Here is a 15,542-nt window from a genome sequence, read left to right as displayed (position 1 = left end):
CATACTTTTGCTAATTTTATTGTTATATCTTGGTAGTAACATACCAATATAAATAGTAATATTGTTTCTAGATGAAGACTATTATAATTGAAATGAAATGGGATTTCACATCATAATGCTATGCACGGACTGGGCTAATAATGACAAAAAACTACAATGAATACAATAGTATAAAATGTTGCTATGAAATTAAATAAATGTTGTATACAATAATTAACCGGTTTAATACTATATTATACATAAAAGTGAATGAAATTCAATGTTTACTATTTTGCTTTATACATGAATATCACAGGTCAAATTATTGAAATAAATAATGCAAATAGATTATGATTTGAAACATCTTGTATGTCATTGTTCTATTTGTTATATAAGACTACATGATATAAACTTTTTGATAAGCCTCTTTTATCATATTTTGAACCAATGGAATAAAGAGCAAAGACCTAGAATATATTGTAAATATAATCAGGTTTTTGATCAACTGATCAAAGGAAAATATTGCGAATAAATTTGTTGTACTGCTATTGTAAAGAAATCATCATTGTTTTATTTGATATTTAGAATACACATAATCGTGTATATATTTGAAGTTAAGAGCAATTATGATTAGTGATACCTGTATGACCAACTCTCAAAAGATAATCTCATTAAACCAAGTACTTTTTTTCATTTGTATTAGTTGATTTATACTGAATAAAGATAACACAAACAAACAAAAATGAGTTGGCTGTGTGAACACCTCAATGACAAGTGGTATCAGATGCCTCAGAGAGAATATTCAAATGCTCCTTGTGATACGTTTGTAACACAATTATAACCTAATGTATTACACGGGAGTGGAGTGGGTGGGTCGGGGGGCTTTTCGATTGGCAGGGGACTATTAAAATGGGTAAGCAGAGATAAGCAATTTGATGAAACTTTGTGTATAGTTTCATTACATTAGTACCTTGACCATATTACCTTGATAAGCAAAGTCAGGATAAGCAAAGCAACTTGATTGGCCGGGACTTTGAATTGGTTGATGCTTTGGGGTATGATAACTTTGGTTATAATGAAGTACTGGAACATAACAACCCAGCTTTTAATTGAGCTAGAATGTTTAAACTTGGTGTAGATGTTCATCAGGTCTTGACTGAACATTTTGAGCTACAGCTTGGCAATTTCATTGGTCGATGCTTTGGGACAAGATAACCTTGATTTCTATCTGACAGAGAGTGATGAAATTTACAGTATAGTTTGATTGCTCGATACTTTTGAAAAAAATATGAAAGTGCGATTAATTAATGTGTCATCTTTTACTTTGGGGTTTTGGCGGGAGACATCAGCCATACTGTTTGCTTGTTTAATATCCCCTATACAATATACGCTCGACCTCATTACCCGAACTGGGGTAGAAAAGTGGGATCTTTGACAATGAGGCAATGAACTTGTACATTCTTTTGCAGCTGCACAAGAGGGAACATCAACGCCGGATTAACCATGGTGGTGGGGAGGGGGGCTGATACCGACCGTGAAGCCCCGCAAGAGGGTCGGGTCAGGGGGTTCTCCCGCTAAGAAATTTTAATTGGAGGCCGAAAACGTGATTTCATGGCATTTCAGGCACTTGTGTCGGAGCCATTTAGAAGTACCTCCCCCAGAAAAATAAAATTCTGCCACAAAATTAGCCACAATCCATGCGGGTGCTGTGAAATTTCTAGAGGAGGGAGCTGGAACCCATGAGCCCGTTAAATTCGCCACTGTAAATGAGCAGAGCTACATCAAACCTAATTTTGAGTCCCTCAGTGATAAATAACTTGATTCAAAATCGTATTATAGGCCCAACGACGATTTGATGAATGGAGACCGTAACATTACGACAAAGTCTAACACTGTAAGTACCAAATAGTCATACGAGATATGTGCATCTCATCAAATTCAGCTTATACCATACCCACAATAATGTTACGGAGTCAGTGAGTTCAAGTTAGACAATACGCTGACCTTCCACTGACCATGCTTATAATATAAAATCTGTCAATGACAGCTGATTCATTGTTTAGTTTTTTATATGATATATTTAATATCAATAATATATGTATATGCATGCTTTATTTTACTTTACACGACCTCTAAAAATGCCCCAAATCGTAAAAATACGACTTTTTGGATTTCGATCTCCTTTTTTCGGCTACCCCGGACATTTTCAAAAAATGATACAATGATTTCACACAACAGGCCAGCTATTAGCCTCTCGATTGACAAGAGTTTCATCGCCCTCCATTCATTATAACCAATGTCATCGTGCCCTAAAGAATCAACAAATCAGCTTGCTTATCTCGGCTTACCCTAGGCAAAAAATGCTCATCTTTGAACTCAATCATGACATTGACCTAGTGAACGCCTACACCAAGTTTGAACATTCTAGCTTAATTAGAAGGAGAGTTCTTGTGTTCCAAAGTCCCGGCCCTTCAAATTGCTTCTATTTTTCATTTTCAATTCAAAATGGTGACCATCACGTGACCGAAATCATAATTCTGATCCGATAGATTTTTAGACATTCCTTCCAGTATTCCGAAAATATGACGCCCGAGTCTGTAAGTAAAATAGCAAAAAAGCCTTTTTGATTTTTCACGTTTAAAGATGGTGGCACTTCCGGTTCGATCGACAAACTCCATATTTTGTGTACGAATCAGTAATTACTTTTCTAGTATCGAATTTTTTTTTTAGGTCATTCTGACCTATATTTCGACGATTTTTTTTAAAACTTTGATCCTTAATTTCACCAAGGGGAGATAATTTAGGAAATTTCCAAGGACATCATTGAAGTCGCATTGGCAAGATCTACTAACATTCTAAATTTCACGAAAATCGCACAACTATTAAAGAAGTTGTCAAATTGGTAATAACTTCCGGTTCGAAATGACAGCGACGAATTTTCGAAATGCCAAAATCCGAAATTGCAGATTTGAAGTAAATGTTTCAAGATACTCAAAGAAAAAAAATTAGTAAAATAGGTCAAATAGTCACAAAGTTACAGCATTGTAGATCAAATGCATTCCTTCGTAAAATTCGGTGATTTCGGATTCGTAAAACGTTTTGAAAATATATTTAATCAACAGCCACCACCCATTTTTGGGGGGATAGGTAAAAGTTTCAGAACGATCCTATGGTTAGATTCTGAGAAATCCGATTTGTGGACAAAACACAAAAAAAAAATAACAATAATAATCTTAACAGAAACAATAAGCTTTCATATGTAATATGAAAGCTTAATAATAATCTTAACAGAAACAACTAGATCTGCATAGCAGATATCAAAGCTTTCATATAAACTTCAAAAGGGGTTATTAGAATCTATGAATCATCAACCACTCTGACGGATGTAGAAAGGAATATATTGTTACTAAATCTGTTGTACTGTTTCTTGTTATGGTAAAGAAAACATGAATACAACTATGAGATTTGTATAGAATTGGCATTAATCAATATATTTATTGTTTAATACTACATGTATATTATAGATACAAAGTGAATTAAATGAACCCAATTACATGTACTTTATATAAGCAATGTTTTTTTATTCATCGTTACTTTGAAATCACATTATTTTCATTGATGATAAAAAGGTTGTATTTGTACCGAATCCAAAAAGTATGTTGTATGACATTGCATTATCTGTACCAATTATTTATTTACAAACCAATATACAATGTTTATTTCTACTCCAATATATTTGTTTCAACCCATGATAGTTTATTCACTCTTCTCACTTAAATACAAGAATAACACACGATTAAATTACTGAAACAAGTAATGCTGGTAGATTATAATTTGATATTGTATACCATTTACTCTCTGTTAGATAAGGCGACGTGGTAATCTGTTAGATAAACATACATGGAAGTATATGTTAGATAACTACAATTTATGATATATTTTAAACCAAGGAAGTGGCCTTTCTAAAAATAAAAAAAAAGAAAGGAAAATATATTTCATACAATTGTTATACTGTTACTGTTATCGTGAAGAAACATGATTGTTTATTTAATGTTGTTTATGACAAACATGTAATCATGTACATTTTTTAAATAAGAACAATTATGCTACATGTATGAATAACTCTCAAAAATTATGTTTTCATCAATCCAAGTATTTTTTTATTTGTATTACTTGATTTATACTGAATAAAGATTACACAAACATACAAAATGGTGTTGGCTGTGTGACTGAATTCCTCGTTGAGAAGTGGTATCGGGTGTCCCATAGAGAAGAAGCAAACCCTCCTTGTGATACACTTGTGAACATTTTAAAAGACCCATTTCGCTGTGTTCCAGAAAAATCCCCATTATAGCTAGTGCATTACATGGTTGTTGTTGGGGGAAAGGTGGGTCTTTTCTATTGGCAATGATTTACTTTTTATAGGCCCACATTGAAATGTGGTCGTATATTGTCGTCGCCCCCCTTTTGCTGTTAATATCCGATTGACTTTAAATTTATACGCAGTGTTTAAGGTCATAAGACGAAGAAGCCTTTGATTTGCTCTGCCCAGGCAACGTTCCTGTGCTCCGATTGCCTTCAAATATGCACAGAATGTACCTTGGGATTCTAGCTATCACATATTAAAAATAGAAGAGTGTTGGATTCCGAGAACGTTCAAAATAAATTCAAAACCCGCCCCCAACAATCAAAGGTTTTTTGCTTAAAAAATTGCCGTATTTTATCGAATTTTTATTGTTCTTGATATCTGAGGATTTTTCTCAATTTAGTATGTGATAAATATCATCGCGGCGCAGCCAACCGCTAGAAATTCCAGAGATTTGTACCACCGGAATGATGCCTCAGCAGTCAAAAAAGGTCAAAATAGGCGATTTCGGTTTCTAGTGTCGATACATCGTTACGGTCATTTTAAAAAATTGTCTTTTAAGGATAATGTGTATAGTACCAGTACCTATCACATACGGAAGAGGCGATAAAATCTCTTTGCATTTGCAATTTCAAAATTAATTAAAACCAATATTAAATTCCGAAAATCGTTTTTTTGCTAAAACTTTTTTTTTTTTAATCGGATCAAAATGGGAGTAAGGCACAGAGTCCGGGGTGGTAATGGGCGTATTGTGTCCAAATTTCATGGTTTTCGGACAATCGGTGCCGGTGTCACGGCGAAATTCCACTTTTTTCCCCTCATGGAAGCCGTAAATTGACTTGAAGCCAGGGTCCTTGAAGTTGTACAGCTGCACCCGGTGACCGATATTTATTTAACGGGGAATAAGTGATAATTCATATTATAGCAGTAAATAATTAAAATATTTCATAGGGATTATAATAATATCTATATCTTGTCTGGGTACAGGGTTAAAACCAATATTAAATTCCGAAAATCGTTTTTTTGCTAAAACTCTTTTTTTTTAATGGGATCAAAATGGGGGTAAGGCACAGAGTCCGGGTGGTAATGGACGTATTGTGTCCAAATTTCATGGTTTTCGGACAATCGGTGCCGGTGTCACGGCGAAATTCCACTTTTTTCCCCTCATGGAAGCCGTAAATTGACTTAGAAAAAAACCAACGAAAGGCAGGTGACAAGAACAAACGACTTGAACGAATGCAGGTATCACCTTGAAATTTTCAGGGTACCTAGGTACCAACGTGAAAAGTTGCTCGCCGGAATTTAGTACTCATGGTACCTTTGGTTCCAGCGTAGCGCATGCACGAAGTCAAATCCAGCTAAACTCGAAAACAACCTTGTCGGCACGGAAAACATCAAAGGAGAAATTCGAATAAAAAATGATACAATGATTTCACACAACAGGCCAGCTATTAGCCTCTCGATTGACAAGAGTTTCATCGCCCTCCATTCATTATAACCAATGTCATCGTGCCCTAAAGAATCAACAAATCAGCTTGCTTATCTCTGCTTACCCTAGGCAAAAAATGCTCATCTTTGAACTCAATCATGACATTGACCTAGTGAACGCCTACACCAAGTTTGAACATTCTAGCTTAATTAGAAGGAGAGTTCTTGTGTTCCAAAGTCCCGGCCCTTCAAATTGCTTCTATTTTTCATTTTCAATTCAAAATGGTGACCATCACGTGACCGAAATCAAAATTCTGATCCGATAGATTTTTAGGTATTCCTTCCAGGATTCCGAAAATATGACGCCCGAGTCTGTAAGTAAAATAGCAAAAAAGCCTTTTTGATTTTTCACGTTTAAAGATGGTGGCACTTCCGGTTCGATCGACAAACTCCATATTTTGTGTACGAATCAGTAATTACTTGTCTAGTATCTAATTTTTTTTTAGGTCATTCTGACCTATATTTCGACGATTTTTTTGAAAACTTTGATCCTTAATTTCACCAAGGGGAGATAATTTAGAAAATTTCCAAGGACATCATTGAAGTCGCATGGGCAAGATCTACTAACATTCTAAATTTCACGAAAATCGCACAACTATTAAAGAAGTTGTCAAATTGGTAATAACTTCCGGTTCGAAATGACAGCGACGAATTTTCGAAATGCCAAAATCCGAAATTGCAGATTTGAAGTAAATGTTTCAAGATACTCAAAGAAAAAAGAATTAGTAAAATAGGTCAAATAGTCACAAAGTTACAGCATTGTAGGTCAAATGCATTCCTTCGTAAAATTCGGTGATTTCGGATTCGTAAAACGTTTTGAAAATATATTTAATCAACAGCCACCACCCATTTTTGGGGGGATAGGTAAAAGTTTCAGAACGATCCTATGGTTAGATTCTGAGAAATCCGATTTGTGGACAAAACACAAAAAAAAAAATAACAATAATAATCTTAACAGAAACAATAAGCTTTCATATGTAATATGAAAGCTTAATAAGCTTTCATATGTAATATGAAAGCTTAATAATCAAGTCATTTATATAGCGCCTATTCCATGCCGAGGCGTGCTCTAAGCGCTTCTAATGTAACTCTGGATACGCATGTTGAAAAAGGTGGGTTTTTAACTTTTTCTAAAGTCAAGTAATGTTTTGGCACTTTTTATGGAAGTGTTCAAGTGTTTCTCATTCCACAAAGTTGGAGCAGCAATGCAAAACATTTAAACTCTTTAAACTGAAAGCTACCAACAAAATTTCTCATTCGGTTTCATGCGGAAGATTGTCATAAAACGTGTGATATGTTTTAGGAATCAAGCTTTTCAGTTCTTGCAAATCTAGCCATCTGGATAATTTAATTTTTAGTGGCTGCTTGTACAAGCTTTTGGAGCTGTAATGGTTGTTGTTTATTCTTCTAGGAAAGCTTGAGTTTATATTCTACAGTTCCAGTTTCAGAGTATTTCAGTGCCCGCAAATCTACCACTTGAGGATCACCGAAACGATTCCCTGGACGAATGCTTGAGCAGTAATGTAGATCAGAGAAATCCTTGAAAAATTTGTGATCCAATTCTTTCACATTATATGGGTTTTGGCGTCGTGCTTCAATGAATGCTGCTACACGTGTATTAGTCCGACCCTTAGTGTAAATCCGTCGGCTTTTCGGGTAGAAATCGTGGAATAAGCTTTATTTTGAAGGTTTCGATGTTTAATGACAAAAAAACAATGTTCACATTTTTTCTGAGTAGGTCTTCGTAGTATGGGAGGCATTATCTGAGAGTAGCCATTTTCGATAATATTCCAACTTATTTTTGTTTTCATTTTTACCCTATTTATAATGTTGTCGATATATCAACTGTGAATTAGCACTGTATTAGTATTCACAGGGGTCATGACTCTATTTCAGATTTTTTCCAATCACTTCATGAAGATATTTCCAAGATGGCGGCCATTTTTAGTAGGAAAATGGGACGATGTGAAGAATTTGTTGGCGTCGTGCTTCAATAAATGCTGCTACATGTATATTAGTTCGACCCTTAGTGTAAATCCGTCGGCTTTTCGGGTAGAAATCGTGGAATAAGCTTTATTTTGAAGGTTTCGATGTTTAAAGAAGAAAAAACAATGTTCACATTTTTTCTGAGTAGGTCTTCGTAGTATGGGAGGCATTATCTGAGAGTAGCCATTTTCGATAATATTCCAACTTATTTTTTTTTTCATTTTTACCCTATTTACAATGTTGTCGATATATCAACTGTGAATAAGCACTGTATTAGTATTCACAGGGGTCATGACTCTATTTCAGATTTTTTCCCATCACTTCATGAAGACATTTCCAAGATGGCGGCCATTTTTAGTGGGAAAATGGAACGATGTGAAGAATTTGATTAAGAATAGCGTTTGGTATCAATATATGTTTTTTCGGGGTCGCAGATTCAATTTCTGACATTTACAAACTTGTAAAATGATCACATGTTCACTTAATTAGTATATTTTGGCGGGACGATGTGAAAATTTTGATTAAGTAGTAGTGTTTGGTGTCAATATATTATATGTTTTCGGGGTCGTAGATTCCATTTCTGACATTAACAACCTTGTAAACTGATCATATGGTGACATACTGAGCATATTTGCAAGATGGCAGCCATTTTTGGCGGGAATTGGGAGAGTAGTAGTGTTTGGTGTCAATATATATGTTTACGGGCGCGCAGAATTCATTTCTGACATTTACAACTTTGTAAAATGATCACATGTTCACGTATTTAGCATATTGCTAATATTGCTAACACTTGTGGCGGAAAAATCAGACGATTTGCTGATTTTGTTTAAGAAGTTGTATTTGGTGTCAATATATATGTTTTCGGTGGCGCAGATTAGATTTCTGCTATATACAACTGCGTAAAATGATCAATGATCAAGTTAGCATATATTCAATTCGGCAGAACGTTTTCTATAATTATCATACATTTACACGTATCTGCGTCCAATTCTGCTACCTAGACTATTAGCTTGTAGCACATTCCTGAAAGCCGGTACCGTGTCGGACCCATTTGGTATATTATCCAACGATAAAAATTACTTATCCGAGATTACCACTGAGCTGATATCGATTTTCCTGGGAAAGAAAAGGCTTAGCCACTTGGTCTCCTGGCATGAAAAGAGCGTAACGGCAGCGTGGGGCTTGCGCCACATTGACACGCGCCCATCATACTCCTGCCACAACCACACCAAGCGCTTTCTACGCTCAGTGCGCTCATGGTCAAGCTCTGGCTACGCGCCCTCGCGGTTAGCAGTCAGACTGGGATACGTTCTCACTACACTCCCGTGACGTGCCTACCCGGCGTAAGTCGCCTTTTCGCCATAGTGAATGCGCCATGCTCACTCCGTCTTCATTCACTTTCAAAGCAGAGAACAACCAAACGTCAAGCAATCAAGAACATTTTTTAGTTTCTTGATGTTTCCTCTTAGGATGCCAGACTGGAACTGATGGACGAGGCTCAGTCCCTTCCCTATATAAACAAAAAGGTCGTAACAGCGTAGCAAGCATATGGCTAGGAGCTTCTTTTCAGCCTAAAGGCAACGTGGTTGAAGGTGGTGGGGACGTGGCTGTAAATGAAATACTTGCTAAGAAGCCCTCGTGACATAGATTATGTTATCAACTGACTTCCAAGCTGAATGTGGAATGCTGTTGCGTTGGAAACAGAGAGTATGTCATCACTTTCACAACGACGTGACTGGCTACTTTTACATCACTACCACCAGTTCTTTCAGTGGTGATGGCAGTGATGTCATAGATGACGGGTCATACAGATGATATAGTTTGTTTGCAACAGCATTCCTTTGGACGACTACTTCCACGCGCAGCTTTATGTCAGTTGATAATATAATCTATGCCAAAAAGTTTTTTTTTATAGCAAGTGTTAATATTTCATTTGCAGTCCTTGTTTTTATTTCTGTGTATACCGCTTTATATTTAATATCATATACATTTCTGTTCTACTTTTAAATTTATTAATTACCTTTTCAAAAGTCTCACATTTTTAACCATCGTTAATTTTGTATCTATAACTGACAGACAACATAAACTGAAAGTCTCGATGGCGCCACCAAGTCTTAAAATCAGACTGATCGACCAAGTAAATGCACTTTTTTCCTGGAAAATCGATATTAGCTCAATGGTCAACTCGGATGAGAAATTTTTATCGTTGGATAATATACCTAATAGGTAAAACACGGCAATGGCTTCCAGGAACATGCTACAACCTTATACATAGCAGAATTGGATTCAGAAGCCGTTTCAAAATCAGCACATCGTCCCATTTTCCCGCCACAAATGGCAGCCATATTAGAAATGTGCTAAATGTGTGAATATGTTATCATATTACTCAGTTGTAAACGGCAGAAATGGAATCTGCGACCCGAAAACAGATATATTTACACCAAAGACGACTACTTAATCAATATCAGAACACTGTCCCAATAATGGCCATCTTCTTGGAAATATGCAAAATAGATGTACATGTGATCATTTACACACTTGTAGCTGGGAGAAATGGAATCTGTGCCTATGAAAAAATATTTATTGACACCAAACACTAATACTTAATCGAAATAAGCACATCGTCCTATTTTCCCGCCAAAAATGGCCGCCATCTTGGAAATATCTTCATGAAGTGATAGAAAAAAATCTGAAATATTGCCACGGCCCTTGCCAATATTAATACATTGCCAAATCACAGTTGATATGTCGATAACATATATAAGGTAAAAATATAAAAAAAATAAGTTGGAATATTATCGCAAAATGGCTACCCTCAAATAATGGCCTCCCTCCCATACTATCGAGACCTACTCAGAAAAAATGTCAAAATTGTTTTTCTATCATTAAACATCAAAACCTTCAAAATAAAGCTTATTTCACGATTTCTACCCGAAAGGCCGACGGATAGGAATTATGTAACAAACCCAATCAGACTATATACTCAGAAGGTCAATAAATCTGACATGATCTTCTTAGTCGTCTTTCAATGACTGAATGTACAGAGTTTACCTCCATCCATGTTAGACCTTTTTCTAAAAAAAATTTGGATGACTGTAACTTTGTGGTTGAATGAAAAATGAAGCAATGCATTCACTAGCAAATTATTTCTGTTTAGGTAACAACAACCACCATTATATATATAAATTATTGTTTTCATTTCAGACTTGTTCATCTTAAGATTTTCCAATTGGTCTATGATGCAGGAGGCAAAATTATTTCCAGTTACTTCCCCGTGTCGTTCATGCCAGAAGTAACAACTTACATATCTATCGTTAAAATTATAGGTTGTGAAATTATGACAACTAGGTTTTGTCTTTAAATAATTTGCATTGGCAAACACCTTTGGTGTCAGAAGAACATCCTGCAGATTCATTGTTAACCCTTCAGCGGTGTATCTTCACAAGCTAACAAGCTAGTGTTTTGTCAGATTCTTTTTCCTCTCAATTCTGATTCTTCCTTTCAGTATGAAGCAGGTATTCATCCTCCGAAATGTTAACTCTTTTGCACAGCAAATATTGCATTCGTCTTTCTTAGGTTTGCAGTGACCAATATTCTGTGATTTTAACTCTTTATTAAGGTTACTTTATTAACAGACTACAGTTGCTTTATTGTCGTAGAAAATATTATTATACCATATAAAGGTAATTTATATTAAAGGGGTAGTTTTATAATCAAAATAATATTCAATTCAATCGTCGGTTCAGTTTAGGAGAAAATAACTCTAGAAGCCTGTTCTCTTTGGCTTCCAATTTGTTCATTTATGAAATTATGGAAGTGTTCAAGTGTTTCTCATTCCACAAAGTTGGAGCAGCAATGCAAAACATTTAAACTCTTTAAACTGAAAGCTACCAACAAAATTTCTCATTCGGTTTCATGCGGAAGATTGTCATAAAACGTGTGATATGTTTTAGGAATCAAGCTTTTCAGTTCTTGCAAATCTAGCCATCTGGATAATTTAATTTTTAGTGGCTGCTTGTACAAGCTTTTGGAGCTGTAATGGTTGTTGTTTATTCTTCTAGGAAAGCTTGAGTTTATATTCTACAGTTCCAGTTTCAGAGTATTTCAGTGCCCGCAAATCTACCACTTGAGGATCACCGAAACGATTCCCTGGACGAATGCTTGAGCAGTAATGTAGATCAGAGAAATCCTTGAAAAATTTGTGATCCAATTCTTTCACATTATATGGGTTTTGGCGTCGTGCTTCAATGAATGCTGCTACACGTGTATTAGTCCGACCCTTAGTGTAAATCCGTCGGCTTTTCGGGTAGAAATCGTGGAATAAGCTTTATTTTGAAGGTTTCGATGTTTAATGACAAAAAAACAATGTTCACATTTTTTCTGAGTAGGTCTTCGTAGTATGGGAGGCATTATCTGAGAGTAGCCATTTTCGATAATATTCCAACTTATTTTTGTTTTCATTTTTACCCTATTTATAATGTTGTCGATATATCAACTGTGAATTAGCACTGTATTAGTATTCACAGGGGTCATGACTCTATTTCAGATTTTTTCCAATCACTTCATGAAGATATTTCCAAGATGGCGGCCATTTTTAGTAGGAAAATGGGACGATGTGAAGAATTTGTTGGCGTCGTGCTTCAATAAATGCTGCTACATGTATATTAGTTCGACCCTTAGTGTAAATCCGTCGGCTTTTCGGGTAGAAATCGTGGAATAAGCTTTATTTTGAAGGTTTCGATGTTTAAAGAAGAAAAAACAATGTTCACATTTTTTCTGAGTAGGTCTTCGTAGTATGGGAGGCATTATCTGAGAGTAGCCATTTTCGATAATATTCCAACTTATTTTTTTTTTCATTTTTACCCTATTTACAATGTTGTCGATATATCAACTGTGAATAAGCACTGTATTAGTATTCACAGGGGTCATGACTCTATTTCAGATTTTTTCCCATCACTTCATGAAGACATTTCCAAGATGGCGGCCATTTTTAGTGGGAAAATGGAACGATGTGAAGAATTTGATTAAGAATAGCGTTTGGTATCAATATATGTTTTTTCGGGGTCGCAGATTCAATTTCTGACATTTACAAACTTGTAAAATGATCACATGTTCACTTAATTAGTATATTTTGGCGGGACGATGTGAAAATTTTGATTAAGTAGTAGTGTTTGGTGTCAATATATTATATGTTTTCGGGGTCGTAGATTCCATTTCTGACATTAACAACCTTGTAAACTGATCATATGGTGACATACTGAGCATATTTGCAAGATGGCAGCCATTTTTGGCGGGAATTGGGAGAGTAGTAGTGTTTGGTGTCAATATATATGTTTACGGGCGCGCAGAATTCATTTCTGACATTTACAACTTTGTAAAATGATCACATGTTCACGTATTTAGCATATTGCTAATATTGCTAACACTTGTGGCGGAAAAATCAGACGATTTGCTGATTTTGTTTAAGAAGTTGTATTTGGTGTCAATATATATGTTTTCGGTGGCGCAGATTAGATTTCTGCTATATACAACTGCGTAAAATGATCAATGATCAAGTTAGCATATATTCAATTCGGCAGAACGTTTTCTATAATTATCATACATTTACACGTATCTGCGTCCAATTCTGCTACCTAGACTATTAGCTTGTAGCACATTCCTGAAAGCCGGTACCGTGTCGGACCCATTTGGTATATTATCCAACGATAAAAATTACTTATCCGAGATTACCACTGAGCTGATATCGATTTTCCTGGGAAAGAAAAGGCTTAGTCACTTGGTCTCCTGGCATGAAAAGAGCGTAACGGCAGCGTGGGGCTTGCGCCACATTGACACGCGCCCATCATACTCCTGCCACAACCACACCAAGCGCTTTCTACGCTCAGTGCGCTCATGGTCAAGCTCTGGCTACGCGCCCTCGCGGTTAGCAGTCAGACTGGGATACGTTCTCACTACACTCCCGTGACGTGCCTACCCGGCGTAAGTCGCCTTTTCGCCATAGTGAATGCGCCATGCTCACTCCGTCTTCATTCACTTTCAAAGCAGAGAACAACCAAACGTCAAGCAATCAAGAACATTTTTTAGTTTCTTGATGTTTCCTCTTAGGATGCCAGACTGGAACTGATGGACGAGGCTCAGTCCCTTCCCTATATAAACAAAAAGGTCGTAACAGCGTAGCAAGCATATGGCTAGGAGCTTCTTTTCAGCCTAAAGGCAACGTGGTTGAAGGTGGTGGGGACGTGGCTGTAAATGAAATACTTGCTAAGAAGCCCTCGTGACATAGATTATGTTATCAACTGACTTCCAAGCTGAATGTGGAATGCTGTTGCGTTGGAAACAGAGAGTATGTCATCACTTTCACAACGACGTGACTGGCTACTTTTACATCACTACCACCAGTTCTTTCAGTGGTGATGGCAGTGATGTCATAGATGACGGGTCATACAGATGATATAGTTTGTTTGCAACAGCATTCCTTTGGACGACTACTTCCACGCGCAGCTTTATGTCAGTTGATAATATAATCTATGCCAAAAAGTTTTTTTTTATAGCAAGTGTTAATATTTCATTTGCAGTCCTTGTTTTTATTTCTGTGTATACCGCTTTATATTTAATATCATATACATTTCTGTTCTACTTTTAAATTTATTAATTACCTTTTCAAAAGTCTCACATTTTTAACCATCGTTAATTTTGTATCTATAACTGACAGACAACATAAACTGAAAGTCTCGATGGCGCCACCAAGTCTTAAAATCAGACTGATCGACCAAGTAAATGCACTTTTTTCCTGGAAAATCGATATTAGCTCAATGGTCAACTCGGATGAGAAATTTTTATCGTTGGATAATATACCTAATAGGTAAAACACGGCAATGGCTTCCAGGAACATGCTACAACCTTATACATAGCAGAATTGGATTCAGAAGCCGTTTCAAAATCAGCACATCGTCCCATTTTCCCGCCACAAATGGCAGCCATATTAGAAATGTGCTAAATGTGTGAATATGTTATCATATTACTCAGTTGTAAACGGCAGAAATGGAATCTGCGACCCGAAAACAGATATATTTACACCAAAGACGACTACTTAATCAATATCAGAACACTGTCCCAATAATGGCCATCTTCTTGGAAATATGCAAAATAGATGTACATGTGATCATTTACACACTTGTAGCTGGGAGAAATGGAATCTGTGCCTATGAAAAAATATTTATTGACACCAAACACTAATACTTAATCGAAATAAGCACATCGTCCTATTTTCCCGCCAAAAATGGCCGCCATCTTGGAAATATCTTCATGAAGTGATAGAAAAAAATCTGAAATATTGCCACGGCCCTTGCCAATATTAATACATTGCCAAATCACAGTTGATATGTCGATAACATATATAAGGTAAAAATATAAAAAAAATAAGTTGGAATATTATCGCAAAATGGCTACCCTCAAATAATGGCCTCCCTCCCATACTATCGAGACCTACTCAGAAAAAATGTCAAAATTGTTTTTCTATCATTAAACATCAAAACCTTCAAAATAAAGCTTATTTCACGATTTCTACCCGAAAGGCCGACGGATAGGAATTATGTAACAAACCCAATCAGACTATATACTCAGAAGGTCAATAAATCTGACATGATCTTCTTAGTCGTCTTTCAATGACTGAATGTACAGAGTTTACCTCCATCCATGTTAGACCTTTTTCTAAAAAAAATTT

General features: G+C 36.0%; 1 protein-coding gene across 1 annotated transcript in view; it reads right to left on the bottom strand.

The window, feature by feature from the left end:
- LOC126814781 (thyrotropin-releasing hormone receptor) overlaps positions 1-15,542 on the bottom strand; it is an 85,218-nt gene that overhangs the window by 50,788 nt on the left and 18,888 nt on the right. The window lies entirely within an intron of this gene.

The sequence above is a fragment of the Patella vulgata genome, chromosome 3 (assembly GCF_932274485.2).
Source record: "Patella vulgata chromosome 3, xgPatVulg1.2, whole genome shotgun sequence".
NCBI classification, from domain to species: domain Eukaryota; kingdom Metazoa; phylum Mollusca; class Gastropoda; family Patellidae; genus Patella; species Patella vulgata.
Note: the sequence above shows the minus strand (reverse complement) of the source record. Positions and strands in the feature narration are given on the sequence as shown.